Here is an 8831-nt window from a genome sequence, read left to right as displayed (position 1 = left end):
AAGAGAACTTCGAGACAAGCAGAAAAGAGAGAGAAGAAATTGAATAAGTCACTTAACCTCTCTGGTTCTCAGCTTGCTCATCTGTGAAATACGCAAATGGAACTAAATGCCTTGACTTATCAGCCCTAATATTCTCTGGTTCTCCGTGGTGGGGAAGGGGCTGTGAAAAGTGGGCCCAAGGCACAGCCATCACCTCACCCTATTTGTGATGGTGACTCGCAGGATGGTCATTGCTGGGATGCCCTAAGGGACATTTTCAAAGAGAGTGGTAGTGTTTGCCTCTGTCCTTATGTCCCACCCAACACACATAACACACGTACTCACTCACACACTTTTTTTCTTTTTCTTTTTCCCAAGGGAATTGTTTGCCATTGAACAAGTAGAAGCACAAATAGTTCTGCGGAACTGTTTAGGAAAGTCAATATGCAATTATGCAAACGTCTATGATGAGGCTCCCTCGGACGCAGAAAGCAGCACATGGCCATAAAGGGTACGTTTCTCCTTCCCCGGCGAGGCCGTTTTACCATGTCCTGGTGGCGGACCAGACTGATCAGATTCCATCTCTGTCGGTTTCCCTGACTGTGTCTCTGTTTCTGCCGCTCTTCATCCCCTTCTCCCTCTCTCCTTTCCTGTCACTGTCACTCTGCGTCTTTCCCCTCCTCTCCCGCATCCCGCCCCCGCCCCTGCGCTCCTCTGCTCCTCTCCCTCCGAGCCGGCAGCGCCGGCGCGGGGCGCACGGAGCGGGCGGCGCGATGAGACTCCGCGGGCGCCGCGGTGCCTCCCTTCCACCCGGCGGCGTCGGGAACGGGGAGGAGGACCCGCATCCAGCCCCGCCGTCCTCCCGCGGCCGCTAATCCCATTCGCGCACCTGAAATAATAACCTCGGCCACAAACGCGCGCTTGTTCCAGCCCGGCGAGGGGGCCCGCCGCGGCCGCAGGGGGCACTCGACGCCCGGGGTCCCCAAAGGCTCCCGCGTCCCAAACAGACTCGCAGAGCACCCTTTGCCTCGGAGGAGAAGGGGGGAGATGGGCAGCACCCCAGGGCTCATGGCGCGCCCTGGGGAAGAACCGTCCAGGAACCGAAGCGAGAAGCTTCCAGAATGAGGCTAAGAGGCAAGGGCGGGGTGAGCCGGATTCCCCGAGTCCAAGAAGGGGAGAAAGGCGCCCTCGGGTGCTCAGCCCCAAGAAACGAAAGACAAAAGCCGGTGCCCCCGAGTCGCCGCGCGGGGTCCGCTGGTCCTCGCGCTCCTGCTCCTGGGCTGCCGCCCGCGCCTGACCCCTCCCTCTGCAGAGGGCGAGACGAACCCCAAAGGGAAGCTGGGATGGCGGTCAAAGCAGGCGGGGAAGAGGGACACTGGCAGGAGAGGGGACCTTTTCACCCTGTGCTCTTTCCAGAAGGTTCAGGGTCGCCGGGAACACGTTCCCCCCACCCCACTCCTCACTCCCCACCCCCCCGCATTGCCGCCCCTGCGCCGAGGCAGGGGGAAGAGTGCGCGGCCCCCACCGCCAAGAAGCGTGTCTTGCCGGGATCCCCGCCCGGCCCGATGAGTCCGCGCCCCCGGGGGTGCAGACAGGCCCAGGGCCCCGGGCGGCATGGCGCGCGGGGACAAGGCTGCGCTGCAGGGCGCCGCGGGCACCTGGCACCTCGGCACCCACAGGCGACAGGACAGCCCTGCTGAGGGCTCTGCGGTGAAAGCCTTCGCTAGATAAGGAGTCCCGGAAGTGGCCGCGGATCTGCCAGTAAATGAAGTTCTCCCCGATGAGCTCAGAAGCAGGGGCGCCTCGGCTGTGGGCTCGGCTGCCAACCGCTGTCTTCGCGGCTTATAATTCGACTTTTCCCTTTAGTTATAAGTTTCCAAATTGGCCGTTTCTCGCATAAATCTCCTGGAAGAAAATTATTATTGTTAGCAAGCATCACCATAGTCGGACGTTAACTTTTTTAAAAAGACAAGAAAAGATGATATTTGTTTTTCATTTTTAAATGAGGGCACGGAAGTGTACGTTTTCAGATATTCACAAGTGAGTAACAACTCAGCAGGCGTCCTTCAGCTGCTTCTTCCCTTCTCTGTGTTGTTCACGCTACTAGAATTCTTTCTGAGCTGCAGGAAGCCTTCGATGCTTTTCTTATTCATTAGATAACTCAATGAAATGTTAAAATATTTATTTTTGAATAATCAGGACGATTTTTGCCTGAAGGTTTTCACAAAATATGCCCCTTTATCCAGTTGAACAGGGATGCTAATCATGACCGGTCTGCCTCATCCTGTTGCTTCAAAAGTAAATGTTTGCATTTGGCAGAGCGCCTTCCGAGACCTCTTCCAGCACTCGGTACTTCCGCTATTAGTTTAGAATCTATCAAACCTGTGAGTACTTGGGATTGGTTCCTGTAAGAATTTTCTACGTTTTCCAGCTATTGTTGGTAGGGTCATGATTGTTGTTGCTGTTGTTTTAATCTGGAGCAATGGACCCAAACAGCATCTCATAAAATAGCCTTTCACAGTTCAATTGATTATGCTAAAGTTGAAAAGACACCCACCACCACCACCACCATCAGCAGCAACAGCTCTCCAGCACAATTGAAACCATCCTGTTCTTTTACACTGCAATGCAAGCAATCTCTGACTGCCGTGAGTAGTCAATGTCCGTCCAGGTTCTCTGATATTTCTATATTTAATACAATATTTGAAAGTCTTTCTGACATAGTGCCACATCAAAAATACGTATTTGAAGTAGATCATTGAAATATATTTATGCATCAATAAAATGCCCTAAAGCTGTCTCCTTCTCACTCTTAGGTTTTTATTAAAAGGCACCCTAATAACTAGGTTTTATTAAAATGCAATAAGGAATTTTAACTTCAGAAAAGCAGATGAACAGTTTTAAGAGCCTTGTATGGAAGTCTATGTCTCTTCCACCAAGATCAGCTTGACTTTTCCATATTTTATTGGTGTTGGGCTTTGTTTATTTGTTTCTTAAATCCCAGAATCGCCTCTCTATGGCAATCGTGATTATTCAGAAACTATATCAATATCAAACAGAGGTCAAAGTTGGCTTCATGATTTTTTTTGGTACAAAGTTTCCATATACTAGAGCGCCATAAATATTTTTTAAATCATAACCAAAATGTATACAATATTTTTTAAATGTTTAAGAGAACATCAAACAGCCTTCTCTACATAGAGGCATCTGACTGTGAATTTCACCCACACCTTCTCCCACATGTGGTCTCCAAGTGAAAACACTGAAGTTTCAAGTTTTCATCGAAGATTGCCAAAAAGAACTGCACTAAAATTCTTCTAATTACCAATTTCATCCCCCCCCATTAGAAGTACTTTTCTTGATTACTGAACGACATCACGTTCCAAATTCCAAGGATTAATTTGTACATTCTGAGTTATCTAGGCAGTAGATACATTTGACTGTCAAGCATTTCACTCTCAGAGCCAAGCAACTAATGTTTTTCTTAGAGATGCTGAGCTTGTCCCACCATCTTTTCTTTCTGTCTTTTTCCAAGCTGGCTTTGTGCACACACACACATATATACAGCTGTATTAAATGTAGGTTTCAGCCTTGTGCCTTAGTCAAGTGGTTGAGGTGTGCCTACACTTAATATAATATCCTAAACTTGGATTTGAAAACATGATTAGACCACAAGACCTGTCCTCTGAGTCTAAGTTGGGTCTCGAGGTGCTCTCCTATTACTTACCAGCACCAAATCACACCCCCTCCCCCACAAACACTGGACAAGAGAAGTTTCTGAAGTCACGGAGGCTGTAGTTTTTCCATTGTCCAGTAGACGGCACAAAAGATCAAGGCTTCAAATGCTGAACCATCCACCAGGGCTGTTGTGTTTGGTTTGGAGTGTGTTTGAGTGTGCTGTTCATTTTAAAGAGCCAGCCAGCCAGCCAGTGTTGTATCTGTGAAGCGGAGAAGCATCTCAAAACTTAAGATAACCCGCCAAGGTTTTGAAATGTAATGATATGAAAACTTTTGGATATCTGCTCAACAAAACGCTGCTTCAGATAATGCACCAACTGTTGTCAATGAGGAGTCCAGAGGGAAATGTTATTGAGGAATTTATTTTAAAATTACCTTTAAAGAAATTAAATTGAGAAAAGTTACAAGGCATTTCATTTTTAATTATCTTCTAGTTGATAAAGAAAATATTTACAACCAGAACCTTCAAAATTTTATATTGGAATTTTGCATGATACATTTATGCTTTTTATTAGTCTTAACACATAACTCAGACTAGAAAATTGAGCATTGTATTTCAAATGGGCTTCCATATACACATGCATATATATTATGTAGTAGAGAAGGGGAAAATTTTTCTAGAAGTTTTATGAGTAGCTTTTGGGGAATATTGAAGGATGAAGCCATTAGAAATAACTTAGTCAAAACTTTGCCTCCTCTAAAGCAATGTGTGACTTTGGCTAATATTTATATTTTACTAAAAGGCCTCTATTTCCCTTTTCATTCTGCAAGACGTTCCTTCTGTAGAAGTGGGGGGACGGTAAAGTGTGGGCTAATAACTCATTTCCCAGTTAATTTTATTAAGAATTTATAGCACTGTTTAGAAAGTTTTAAGACAACCATAAATTTTATTAGGAATATTTTATTAAGCCCTCCATTTAATTAATAAAAGACCTCTATAACTTCTGAAAATGTCAGAGCTAGTAATTATGTTAACCAGTGTAATTTTTCCCCCTCTAGAGACCAAAGCATTTTAATGATTTGAAATAGAGAGGTAGTAAGGAAAACAGCCTCTCCTCCCCCCTTCCCAAATTTTTTCCTTAACTTTTGCATTATCCAGTCAGAATATAGTGACTTAGGTATTTTCCCTGAGAAGATTGGAGAGCCTAGGCTGACCTCTCATTGACTTCTGAACTGGACCCAGACATTCTTTGTTTTCTGAAGCAGAATGCAGTAAACAAATCTCCCAGTTCTTATAGCCAGGATTGCTTCGGGGGCACTTGCTTAACGTCTTCCCTAATCCCCTTGGTTAACCCCCTTTCATATCACCTAACTGGGTTTCTCCCTTTTATAGACCTCTAAATAGTTTATTTCACTTTTCTCACAGCCGTTCATTAGCTTTGACTTCTTGGTGCCTTTCTCATATCACATCTAGTCTCTTATCTCCAGCATTCCTCTATTATCGCTAGTAGATTTTAAATCTATTTTCTTTAAACTGTCTTTCCCTCCTCTTATTTCTGTTTTTTTGAAATGCAAATGTTAATGTGGGGGCGAGATGCAGAGGCCGAATGTTCTTGAAGTACAAACCCCAAGCCTCCACACCACAGGACAACCTAAAGAGCAATCACAGCCTTTTAACAGACATCTTCAAGTTAGGTGGCAGATGATAAACCCTTATCATTCTGTGAACACAGCTGCCAAACTCGATTGATTAACAGGCTTTTGTTTATTCTGGGCTGGCAAATACACACACATTTTACCTTAAGAGGTGCCTCTTTAATTTCTGAGGGTTTTGGAGCTGACTCATCAGCGAGAACTTTGAGGACAAAAGCCTAATTCAGATTTTAGGTCTTTCCAAAGGCACAATTCTTTCTAGGAGAACAGAAAATTAGAGGGGAGTTCTCCAAGAGGACTGTACCAACAGCCTAAAGGGGCACTACTTGCTTCAAATGCCTCCTTGCAGAAGGGCCCAAACAATAGAGACCTAGGCCCAAGCCTGCCGTTTTCAAGTCCTGGTTCTCTATCTTTGGGAAGATGCTCTGGGATATAAAGGGTAAGCTGAATATGGAAGGCCCATAAGAGCTAGGGGCAAGTGCCAGAACCCTTTGCCAGGCCAAGGTTTGGCAAAATAAAAGTACTATTGCCTTATAAAGCAAGTCTCTGAAATAAGCTAAGGATAGGTGCTGTCACAGAAGAGCTATAAATGTCTGTAGTCATTTACTAAGATACCTATCCATCCCTTTACCTTTTCTTTTTAATAGATGATTAATTGCTGCCCTGCTAAAGGAGTTTTGGTGGTTTTTTTTTTTTTATGGCTACTGTATTGCAACTCTAGACGTCCTCTGTGCAGTTTCTCTCAGCAAGCCCCAACTGTAATAACTGTTTGCTAATTGTAAAATCCTTATCCAGAATGAGGTTTGGGCAAACAATTTGTACTACTGTAATTACATTGTAAAAGTGTTTCAGTCCCTTGATTGTTCAGAATTAATCTTACAAAGGCCTAGGAGTAGCATTAGGTTCACAGTTATAAATGGAAAGGGGGAGGGAAGGAAGACAGAAGCTACTTTTCAAAACTCCTAAGAATTTATTTTAAGCCCACAAACTCGAACTCTCTCTTTCTATAAGAAAAACTTGTGTGTAGGTCATTTCAGTACATTTATAAGGTAATCTGACACATTGTGGTTGAAGCCACAATAGTCCTCCTACCACTTTGAAGTTTTTAGTTTGAAAAGGAGTCGCTTACCTGAACCTTCTTTTTTGCAGCTCTGCTGAAAAAAAAAAAAAAACACGGAAAAATTTACCGGAAAGCAACAGTACAAACTAAATTCTGTGGTCAAAGAAATATATATCAAAACTGGGCTTTTCCAAATTTGCAAACGTGGCCGCAGAGTGGAGGTGACTCCGCGCCGGTTACCTAGTAAGTCTGCCGCAGAACCCCTACGACTGTTAAAAGACTAGGGTCATCGAGATGTATTTCGCAGTAAATTTCTCTCAGTTAAATTATACTTACACAATTTCCCTCGCAGTTCATTTAAGGATCGTAAACGTAGATGTGCCCATGACGATGTTTGGCTTGACCCCCCTCCTGCCTTCCCCCACCCCTGCCTCCAGCCGCGCTGATGCCTGGAGGGCCTGCTGGAGAGAGCACTCACACCCCCGCGAGCAGCCGTCGGAAGGCGCTCAGGTGTCGGCCGCACCCTGCTGGGGTTCGGGGAAGGGTTCGCAGGCTGCCGGCCCAGTTTGATGCTCTCCATAATCGGAAAAGGATTGCGCTGCCGGGCCCAGCCAGCGCAGCTTCCCGGGAATTAAAAAGCGTTTCTCTGCCTTCCTGAGACGGGGAGGTTCCATCTTGGCCTGAAGTTCTGTTTCCAAGTTCACGTTGGGGTTGGGGGGGGGGGGGGTTGTCAAGCAGTGGCGTAAAGGCGCTGGTAATTCACCTTGATTCCCTGGGCTTTGACACGCCGGCCTGCCTTAACCTCCTGCGTGATGTATCGGGGCGTTTGTACCAGAAGACTCTACACATGTTTGCGATGAAGAAAAGTATGAGATCCTACATCCTGGGGAAGGGGGGCAGAGGAGGAGGGAGAGGGAGAGAAAGGAAAAGAGAGAGAGATGCAAATGATGAAGGATCCTAATATGAATTTTTTAAACAGGGGAGCTCTTTCAACGCAAAGCACATCCGAAGGCTTTGGGTGAACGCGTCAGTCCTTTAGCCACACATGGGGCCAGCAAGGCGCTGGGGCCGAGGTGGGTGCGGGAGGCTGGGAAGGCTTAGCTTTATGAAAACTCCACTATCAGGGAGAACTGGGCGTTGATTCGTGCGAAGTACTAAAAGAAGCAATAGATGTCGCTAAGGGAGGCTACTTGCGCTGGGGGGAATCTGATTCTAGTCTCTGTTCTGATGCTTGCCCTGTGTCCCCTGCTACTCGAAAGCGCACTTAGAAACCTGAATCCTACCTCTCGGACTGATGTAAATTCTGTTTTAGTTTGCGCACTGAGTTGGCCTCAAGACATTTTAGAGCGGCTAACCTTTTCCAAACAATCTCCGTGGACTGGAGGCCCCTAACCTTTCTCAAGTCCCTTCCCCCTACCCACACCCCTCTTTGGGTGAGGATTCGGTCCGCTGCTGGTGGGATGGGGGTGGGGACGATGGGAGCGAGGGGCCGGCTGCTTTAGGGGAGTCAGCCTTTTGGCCACTTTCAGGGCGGGAATCGGAACTGGCAGTTTGCATTCCCGGCAGATCGAAGCTCCCTGCTGATCGATTATTTGATAATTGATTTTCCCCGCAGCCAATGCGCGGCCGCCTTGACGGGAGCGCCTCCTGATTGGCCGAGCCCTCCTCCACGGCTGCCTACCGAGATTTGGGTGAGCTCATTTTCCAGTCGACCGCAGGGGGAGTTTTCTGCGAGGTTTCAGCTGGAGGGAGGAAAAAAAATCCCGCTCCGAGCCGAGCGAGCTGCGAGCCCTGCTCCGGGATGTGAGATTTCTAGCCCGCGTCGAGCTGCTGCGGCTGAGCCATCTCGGCACATCAGAGCCGGACGGGCAGAAAAATAAAAACGAAATAACACCACTAAATATAATAATGAAGGGCAAGCTTAGAGTGAGAGAATAAAGAAAAGGAATTTTTTTTGTTGTTTAAGCCAGAGAATAGGTATTTAAAGGGAGAAAGTTAAAATCAGTGGCTGGTTGGAGCCTCTGAGCTGAGGGTAGGGGCAGCTTTTTGTCTGAAATCTCAGCTCCCGAAGTGTATTTCCTTTTCTTTGGCCCTGGGAGTTTGCCCTGAGCTGAGTTGGGGACGGGAAAGCGGGAAAGGGCTGCGGGAGAGAGCTTGGGGCGTCGCCAGGGAAAGAGCTGGGGGCGTGTGGTCCCTCCAGGCCCGAGCACAGCCGAGGCCGGAGCCCCACGGCGCCTCGAAGACAAAGGCGGCGCGGCCGTAGCCCGAGCTGAGAGCGCCGACCCCGCCGCGCCGCGCCCTGGGCGCACGGCCGCCTCGCCCGGAGCGGGTCGGAGAAAGAGCCTGCCTCTCCGGGGCTCCGCTGCCCCGGCTCCACCCGCGAGGTCTGGGCTGCTCCGAGCCCGCGTCGGGTTTCGCTTTCCGGCGATCATAAATAGCTTCGTGTTTGTAAACAGGCGCT

At 47.6% G+C, this 8831-nt stretch overlaps 1 long non-coding RNA gene across 1 annotated transcript; it reads right to left on the bottom strand.

Annotated features, from left to right (window-relative positions):
• Window positions 1–320: 320 nt before the first annotated feature.
• Window positions 321–7018, bottom strand: LOC138917848 (uncharacterized). The gene is made up of 3 exons (XR_011426414.1): window positions 6707–7018; window positions 6440–6464; window positions 321–1884 (listed from the first exon to the last, which is right to left on the bottom strand). It is a non-coding gene; the product is annotated as an uncharacterized lncRNA (long non-coding RNA).
• Between the last annotated feature and the right edge of the window lie 1813 nt (window positions 7019–8831).

Source organism: Equus caballus, chromosome 15, assembly GCF_041296265.1.
Source record: "Equus caballus isolate H_3958 breed thoroughbred chromosome 15, TB-T2T, whole genome shotgun sequence".
NCBI lineage: Eukaryota > Metazoa > Chordata > Mammalia > Perissodactyla > Equidae > Equus > Equus caballus.
This window is presented reverse-complemented; position numbering and strand designations above follow the sequence as displayed.